Source organism: Salmo trutta, chromosome 5 (genome assembly GCF_901001165.1).
Source record: "Salmo trutta chromosome 5, fSalTru1.1, whole genome shotgun sequence".
Classification (NCBI taxonomy): domain Eukaryota; kingdom Metazoa; phylum Chordata; class Actinopteri; order Salmoniformes; family Salmonidae; genus Salmo; species Salmo trutta.
The window spans coordinates 1,072,223-1,081,474 of NC_042961.1; positions in this window are offsets into that span (position 1 = coordinate 1,072,223).

The window sequence follows — 9,252 nt, forward strand, 5'->3', positions numbered from 1 at the left end:
AGACTCTACACTCTGTCCAGCTTGATAACAGTCATCTATAGTCTCTTCACTCTGTCCAGCTTGATAACAGTCATCTATAGACTCTACACTCTGTCCAGCTTGATAACAGTCATCTATAGTCTCTTCACTCTGTCCAGCTTGATAACAGTCATCTATAGTCTCTTCACTCTGTCCAGCTTGATAACAGTCATCTATAGACTCTACACTCTGTCCAGCTTGATAACAGTCATCTATAGTCTCTTCACTCTGTCCAGCTGATAACAGTCATCTATAGTCCCTTCACTCTGTCCAGCTGGTAACAGTCACCTATAGTCTCTACACTCTGTCCAGCTTGATAACAGTCATCTATAGTCTCTACACTCTGTCCAGCTTGTTAACAGTCATCTATAGTCTCTTCACTCTGTCCAGCTTGATAACAGTCATCTATAGTCTCTTCACTCTGTCCAGCTTGATAACAGTCATCTATAGACTCTACACTCTGTCCAGCTTGATAACAGTCATCTATAGTCTCTTCACTCTGTCCAGCTTGATAACAGTCATCTATAGTCTCTTCACTCTGTCCAGCTTGATAACAGTCATCTATAGACTCTACACTCTGTCCAGCTTGATAACAGTCATCTATAGTCTCTTCACTCTGTCCAGCTTGATAACAGTCATCTATAGTCTCTTCACTCTGTCCAGCTAGATAACAGTCATATATAGTCTCTTCACTCTGTCCAGCTTGATAACAGTCATCAAACTGAAAGCTAGACAGTCTTTGAGCATCGTAAATTCCAAAAGCGATGGATAGAGGACTATATTTTGGCAATTCTGACAGTGACGAAATATAACCAATTTGAAGTGAGACCCTCCAGACCTCGATAAAGAAAGCTTGTGGACCGCGGGGAAACATTTCTTTGACACCCCTGTTCTAGAAGTTAATGAGTTCTGAAATTAATTCCATATTTTAAAAGGAGGATTAATTTAACTTTCTGCACACAAAGTCTGCATTTGTCAAATACATGGTCACATGGTCAGATATAATCTGAAAAAACATGATCAATCCAGTTGATTTTGTTTGTTTGTATATAGACAGTAGTATTTAGGGGTTATAGGGTATATATCATGTATCTGGGAATAATGACAAACAGACCATACATCCTCCTATCAAGGTGAAAATATTACAAAGTTGACCAGTGCCTATAGAGCAGCCATTGAAGGTATGATTGAGACACGACAGTCAAAGCATTGAGACCTGAGCAGTGAGAACCACCTCGTTCTCCCCACTGCACTGCTATCTCTCTCTCTCTCACCTCAGAGCCTCCAGTCTTTCACTCTGTGTTGCTCAGGGAATCTCCTTTGCCTGTGTTTACTGTGAAAGACCAAGGAGTACTTACACATTAGCCACCGCCATGCAATTTGGGTCGCGCCGCATGAAATCCTTACCAATTATTCAGAGGCGCAGCGAAGGGGCTTTTCTCCGTGGAATAAAACCTCTCTCTCTCTCTCCATGTTTTAGCTTGGGGCGAAAGAGGGGGATCGGAGCGGGGAGCGGCGTCACGGATAGCGGAACATCGCTCTGACACTTCCCTAATGTATCGGAGGTCTCACTTATTCTAACGACATTTCAGCTAACGACCGTTTGCCATTATACACCTAACTCTTGGTTACCAGAACGGGGAGCTTTTTCACTATCCTGACTGGAAGATGGAGGGGAAATGGGAAGTGTAGTATAATTGAATTAAATCCTCAGACTGCTGGAGATGCCGTTCCACTTTGACTGTTGGTAACCAGACCAAGTGTGGGAGCTTTGCTATCGTGGCTGAAAGATGGCCATAGAAGAGGAATTGGAGTGGAGAGAATAGGGTACTTTAATCCTCAGCCACGTTGTGTTGTTAGTTGTGATGGTGGGGGGGGGGGGGGGTGAGACAGAAGGCCCTATACAACCATCTGTCATAGTAGATACACAATCCAACAGATAAATCTCAAAGGCTTAAACGGTGTCAACAAATCATATTGTCTCTCTACTCTGTGTCACCTCTTGCAGCGGTTGTTCCTAATTAAGTGTTTTTAAAAAAAGTCCATGTGTTTTTGTCCTTTGAATATTTCTCTTACTCTTTTAGAATGTGGAGGAGAGTGTGAATACAGTGAGAGTGAAAAGAGAGTCTTTCGCAGGGAAAAACCTGCCCGTACCGTATTTCCTTTTCACACATCATCAGAGGCTGACAGGTTGCTAAAGCGGAGGTATTTTATCATCTGATTTCAACAGTTTTGTGAAAATGTGAGAAAAGAAGAGTAATGAAAATGAAACAAGGAGACAGAGGAGGAGATGTAATTCAATTGAAGCTAAAGCTCCCTCTCGAAATGTCCCTCTCGATTTAGCTTTGATCAAGTGTGGTGCTCCCTCTTTCATCTCTCACCTTTAGGTAAGGAGGGCTATTTGTTCTGAGGAAAGTTGGATGTTCATTGGACTGAAAATAGTTTTGATTTAAGTCTGGCGACAAAAGTTAATGGAACCAACCACATAGGCCTAAGTGTTTTTCAAGCACACGTGCAGCGTAGCTATTGGGATGTGAACCAACACTCTTTTTGGGCACAAAAACGAAGAATTTGCTCCAAAGTTTGAAAATGTTTAGTATAGTAGTTTAGTTTAGTAGTTTACCTCAAATAATGAAGGGTGTGTGTGTGAGTGTGATGTCGTAATGGGGCTGCCCTGGGGTTAGGGTTGGGGTCACCAGTGTTTAGTCTAAGTTTTTCCCTGTAGGAGAGGAGACTCCAGCTTTCCTGCTGCCACGCCACACAGATTTATTGCCAGGCTGTCTCACACACACACACGTGCACACACCCATGCACACACACTACTACCCCCTGAATCCCACATTAAGGGCCCCACAAAACAACATACCTCCATCAACACGCAAACCCCTATCCCCCCAGCAGCACCACGCCTCCCCAGTCAAAGTAATGGTCCTATGACCCGTGAACCAGCCCCAGGCCCAACCCCATTCTCCACTCTGTGTCGCACATACACACACACACACACACGCTCCAGCCTCAGTCTGTGTACGACAGCAATTTCCTGAAAAACCCAGAGAGAACGGCACACTTCTCCTTTAATGTTTACCAAAGCGCCAGCGCCAGGCAACCCCCTCCTCTCCTGACCCAGGAAAAACAGAGCATGGTCGGCGCTGGTCACTGGCAATTACAACTCATCTAACTGTATGATCTACAGCTCTGTCAAATAACCAGTCTTCATTGTAGTCATGCTAGTAGTGGTAATTCACACACACACACAATCCTCATAGATGTTGTAAAAGGAGCCATAACATTATCTTAAGTCTTTGACTGTAATGAACGCTGCATTGTATATTGTTATCTCCTGACAGTAACGGCCGCTGCATTGTATATTATCTCCTGACAGTAACGAACGCTGCATTGTATATTGTTATCTCCTGACAGTAATGAATGCTGCATTGTATATTATCCCCTGACAGTAATGAACACTGCATTGTATATTGTTATCTCCTGACAGTATTGAACGCTGCATTGTATATTATCTCCTGACAGTAATGAACGCTGCATTGTATATTATCTCCTGACAGTAATGAAGGCTGCATTGTATATTATCTCCTGACAGTATTGAACGCTGCATTGTATATTATCCCCTGACAGTATTGAACGCTGCATTGTATATTATCTCCTGACAGTAATGAACGCTGCATTGTATATTATCCCCTGACAGTAATGAACACTGCATTGTATATTGTTATCTCCTGACAGTATTGAACGCTGCATTGTATATTGTTATCTCCTGACAGTATTGAACACTGCATTGTATATTATCCCCTGACAGTAACGAACACTGCATTGTATATTGTTATCCCCTGACAGTATTGAATGCTGCATTGTATATTATCCCCTGACAGTAATGAACACTGCATTGTATATTATCTCCTGACAGTAATGAACGCTGCATTGTATATTATCCCCTGACAGTAATGAACACTGCATTGTATATTATCCCCTGACAGTAATGAACGCTGCATTGTATATTATCCCCTGACAGTAATGAACGCTGCATTGTATATTATCCCCTGACAGTAATGAACGCTGCATTGTATATTATCCCCTGACAGTATTGAACGCTGCATTGTATATTGTTATCTCCTGAGAGTAACGAACGCTGCATTGTATATTGTTATCTCCTGACAGTAATGAATGCTGCATTGTATATTGTTATCTCCTGACAGTAATGAACGCTGCATTGTATATTGTTATCCCCTGACAGTATTGAAAGCTGCATTGTATATTTTCCCCTGATAGTAATGAACGCTGCATTGTATATTGTTATCCCCTGACAGTAATGAACGCTGCATTGTATATTATCTCCTGACAGTAACGAACGCTGCATTGTATATTATCTCATGACAGTATTGAACGCTGCATTGTATATTATCTCCTGACAGTAACGAACGCTGCATTGTATATTGTTATCTCCTGACAGTATTGAACACTGCATTGTATATTATCCCCTGACAGTAACGAACGCTGCATTGTATATTGTTATCTCCTGACAGTAATGAATGCTGCATTGTATATTATCTCCTGACAGTATTGAACGCTGCATTGTATATTATCCCCTGACAGTAACGAACACTGCATTGTATATTATCTCCTGACAGTGGTGAACACTGCATTGTATATTGTTATCCCCTGACAGTAACGAACGCTGCATTGTATATTGTTATCCCCTGACAGTAACGAACGCTGCATTGTATATTGTTATCCCCTGACAGTAACGAACGCTGCATTGTATTTTGCTATGTTACAGCTCTGAGAGGCCCTGGTCTGTTATGTTACAGCTCTGAGAGAGGCCCTGGTCTGTCATGTTACAGCTCTGAGAGAGGCCCTGGTCTGTTATGTTACAGCTCTGAGAGAGGCCCTGGTCTGTCATGTTACAGCTCTGAGAGAGGCCCTGGTCTGTCATGTTACAGCTCTGAGAGAGGCCCTGGTCTGTCATGTTACAGCTCTGAGAGAGGCCCTGGTCTGTCATGTTACAGCTCTGAGAGGCCCTGGTCTGTCATGTTACAGCTCTGAGAGAGGCCCTGGTCTGTCATGTTACAGCTCTGAGAGGCCCTGGTCTGTCATGTTACAGCTCTGAGAGGCCCTGGTCTGTCATGTTACAGCTCTGAGAGGCCCTGGTCTGTCATGTTACAGCTCTGAGAGAGGCCCTGGTCTGTCATGTTACAGCTCTGAGAGATGCCCTGGTCTGTCATGTTACAGCTCTGAGAGAGGCCCTGGTCTGTCATGTTACAGCTCTGAGAGGCCCTGGTCTGTTATGTTACAGCTCTGAGAGACCCTGGTCTGTCATGTTACAGCTCTGAGAGAGGCCCTGGTCTGTCATGTTACAGCTCTGAGAGAGGCCCTGGTCTGTCATGTTACAGCTCTGAGAGAGGCCCTGGTCTGTCATGTTACAGCTCTGAGAGAGGCCCTGGTCTGTCATGTTACAGCTCTGAGAGAGGCCCTGGTCTGTCATGTTACAGTTCTGAGAGGCCCTGGTCTGTCATGTTACAGCTCTGAGAGAGGCCCTGGTCTGTCATGTTACAGCTCTGAGAGGCCCTGGTCTGTCATGTTACAGCTCTGAGAGGCCCTGGTCTGTCATGTTACAGCTCTGAGAGGCTCTGGTCTGTCATGTTACAGCTCTGAGAGGCCCTGGTCTGTCATGTTACAGCTCTGAGAGGCCCTGGTCTGTCATGTTACAGCTCTGAGAGAGGCCCTGGTCTGTCATGTTACAGCTCTGAGAGGCCCAGTCCGATCAGATATAATTATTGTTGACATATCTGACATCAACAAGATGTCAGATTATCATCTATGTCTGACTCCTGTAAATCTAAATAAACCACTAACACACACACAATGACTCGATACACACCACGCACACACACACACAGATGCACGCACAAACCCACACACACACACTTGGGATTGCCCAACCTGACTTAATCTCCCTGTCAGATCTCAAAACAAAAACCCCTTGATAAGCCCCTGACACGATGTACACACACACATACACACAGACAGACGATTTTCACACACATGCACACAATCTACACACACACATACACACAGACATACGATTTTCACACACAGGCACACGATCTACACACACACATACACACAGACATACGATTTTCACACACAGGCACACGATCTACACACACACATACACACAGACATACGATCTTCACACACAGGCACACGATCTACACACACACATACACACAGACATACGATTTTCACACACAGGCACACGATCTACACACACACATACACACAGACATACGATTTTCACACACAGGCACACAATCTACACACACACATACACACAGACATACGATTTTCACACACAGGCACACAATCTACACACACACATACACACAGACATACGATTTTCACACACAGGCACACAATCTACACACACACATACACACAGACATACGATTTTCACACACAGGCACACAATCTACACACACACATACACACAGACATACGATTTTCACACACAGGCACACAATCTACACACACACATACACACAGACATACGATTTTCACACACATGCACACGATCTACACACACACATACACACAGACATACGATTTTCACACACATGCACACGATCTACACACACACATACACACAGACACACGATTTTCACACACAGGCACACAATCTACACACACACATACACACAGACATACGATTTTCACACACAGGCACACAATCTACACACACACATACACACAGACATACGATTTTCACACACATGCACACGATCTACACACACACATACACAAAGACATACGATCTTCACACACAGGCACACAATCTACACACACACATACACACAGACACACGATCTTCACACACAGGCACACAATCTACACACACACATACACACAGACATACGATCTTCACACACAGGCACACAATCTACACACACACATACACACAGACATACGATTTTCACACACAGGCACACGATCTACACACACACATACACACAGACATACGATTTTCACACACAGGCACACCATCTACACACACACATACACACAGACATACGATTTTCACACACAGGCACACGATCTACACACACACATACACACAGACATACGATTTTCACACACATGCACACGATCTACACACACACATACACACAGACATACGATTTTCACACACAGGCACACGATCTACACACACACATACACACAGACATACGATTTTCACACACAGGCACACGATCTACACACACACATACACACAGACACACGATTTTCACACACAGGCACACGATCTACACACACACATACACACAGACACACGATTTTCACACACAGGCACACGATCTACACACACACATACACACAGACACACGATCTTCACACACATGCACACGATCTACACACACACATACACACAGACACACGATCTTCACAGACCTTTAATCTGGAGACATGAAGGCGAAGAGGCAACAAGGGTCTGAACTTTATCAGATTAGATGTTCAGCATGAGCTATCAAAGACCAGACAGACCTCTCTTTAATACATCTGTGCACACACACTCACACAGGCCACACACACACACACACACACACACAACACAGGCCACACACACACTCACCACACACACACATCACAGACACAAGAGCCCTCTAAACAAGCCAAGCAGCCCTTTGTCATGGTAACGCTTCAGGAGAACATGTGGTTCATAGGGTTCAGATCGACGTCTGGATTACATCACGCCTCCGCAATCAAGTACTCAAACACTAGATACAACACACACAACACAACACACACAACACAACACACACGCTGGATAAAACACACAACACAACACACACGCTGGATAAAACACACAACACAACACACACGCTAGATAAAACACACAACACAACACACACGCTGGATAAAACACACAACACACACAACACAACACACACGCTGGATAAAACACACACAACACACGCTGGATAAAACACACACACCACACAACACACATGCTGGATAAAACACACACACAACACACTAGATAAAACACACAACACAACACACACGCTGGATAAAACACACAACACAACACACACACTGGATAAAACACACACAACACACACACACTAGATAAAACACACAACACAACACACACGCTGCATAAAACACACAACACACCACACACACTAGATAAAACACACACCACACACAACACAAAACACACACTAGATAAAAACACAACACACCACACACACTAGATAAAACACACCACACACAACACAAAACACACAGTAGATAAAAACACAACACACACACAACATCACACTGGATGAAAAGACAGAACATACACAACACACACACTGGATAAAACACACAACAACCTTTAATGGTGGTGAACCCCTCTCTGAACAGGATTGGGGAGTTGGAGTCTATAATGGTGGTGAACCCCACTCTGAACAGGATTGGGGAGTTGGAGTCTATAATGGTGGTGAACCCCACTCTGAACAGGATTGGGGAGTTGGAGTCTTTAATGGTGAACCCCACTCTGAACAGGATTGGGGAGTTGGAGTCTATAATGGTGGTGAACCCCACTCTGAACAGGATTGGGGAGTTGGAGTCTATAATGGTGGTGAACCCCACTCTGAACAGGATTGGGGAGTTGGAGTCTATAATGGTGGTGAACCCCACTCTGAACAGGATTGGGGAGTTGGAGTCTATAATGGTGGTGAACCCCACTCTGAACAGGATTGGGGAGTTGGAGTCTTTAATGGTGGTGAACCCCACTCTGAACAGGATTGGGGAGTTGGAGTCTTTAATGGTGGTGAACCCCACTCTGAACAGGATTGGGGAGTTGGAGTCTATAATGGTGGTGAACCCCACTCTGAACAGGATTGGGGAGTTGGAGTCTTTAATGGTGAACCCCACTCTGAACAGGATTGGGGAGTTGGAGTCTATAATGGTGGTGAACCCCACTCTGAACAGGATTGGGGAGTTGGAGTCTATAATGGTGGTGAACCCCACTCTGAACAGGATTGGGGAGTTGGAGTCTTTAATGGTGGTGAACCCTACTCTGAACAGGATTGGGGAGTTGGAGTCTTTAATGGTGGTGAACCCCACTCTGAACAGGATTGGGGAGTTGGAGTCTATAATGGTGGTGAACCCTACTCTGAACAGGATTGGGGAGTTGGAGTCTATAATGGTGGTGAACCCCACTCTAAACAGGAT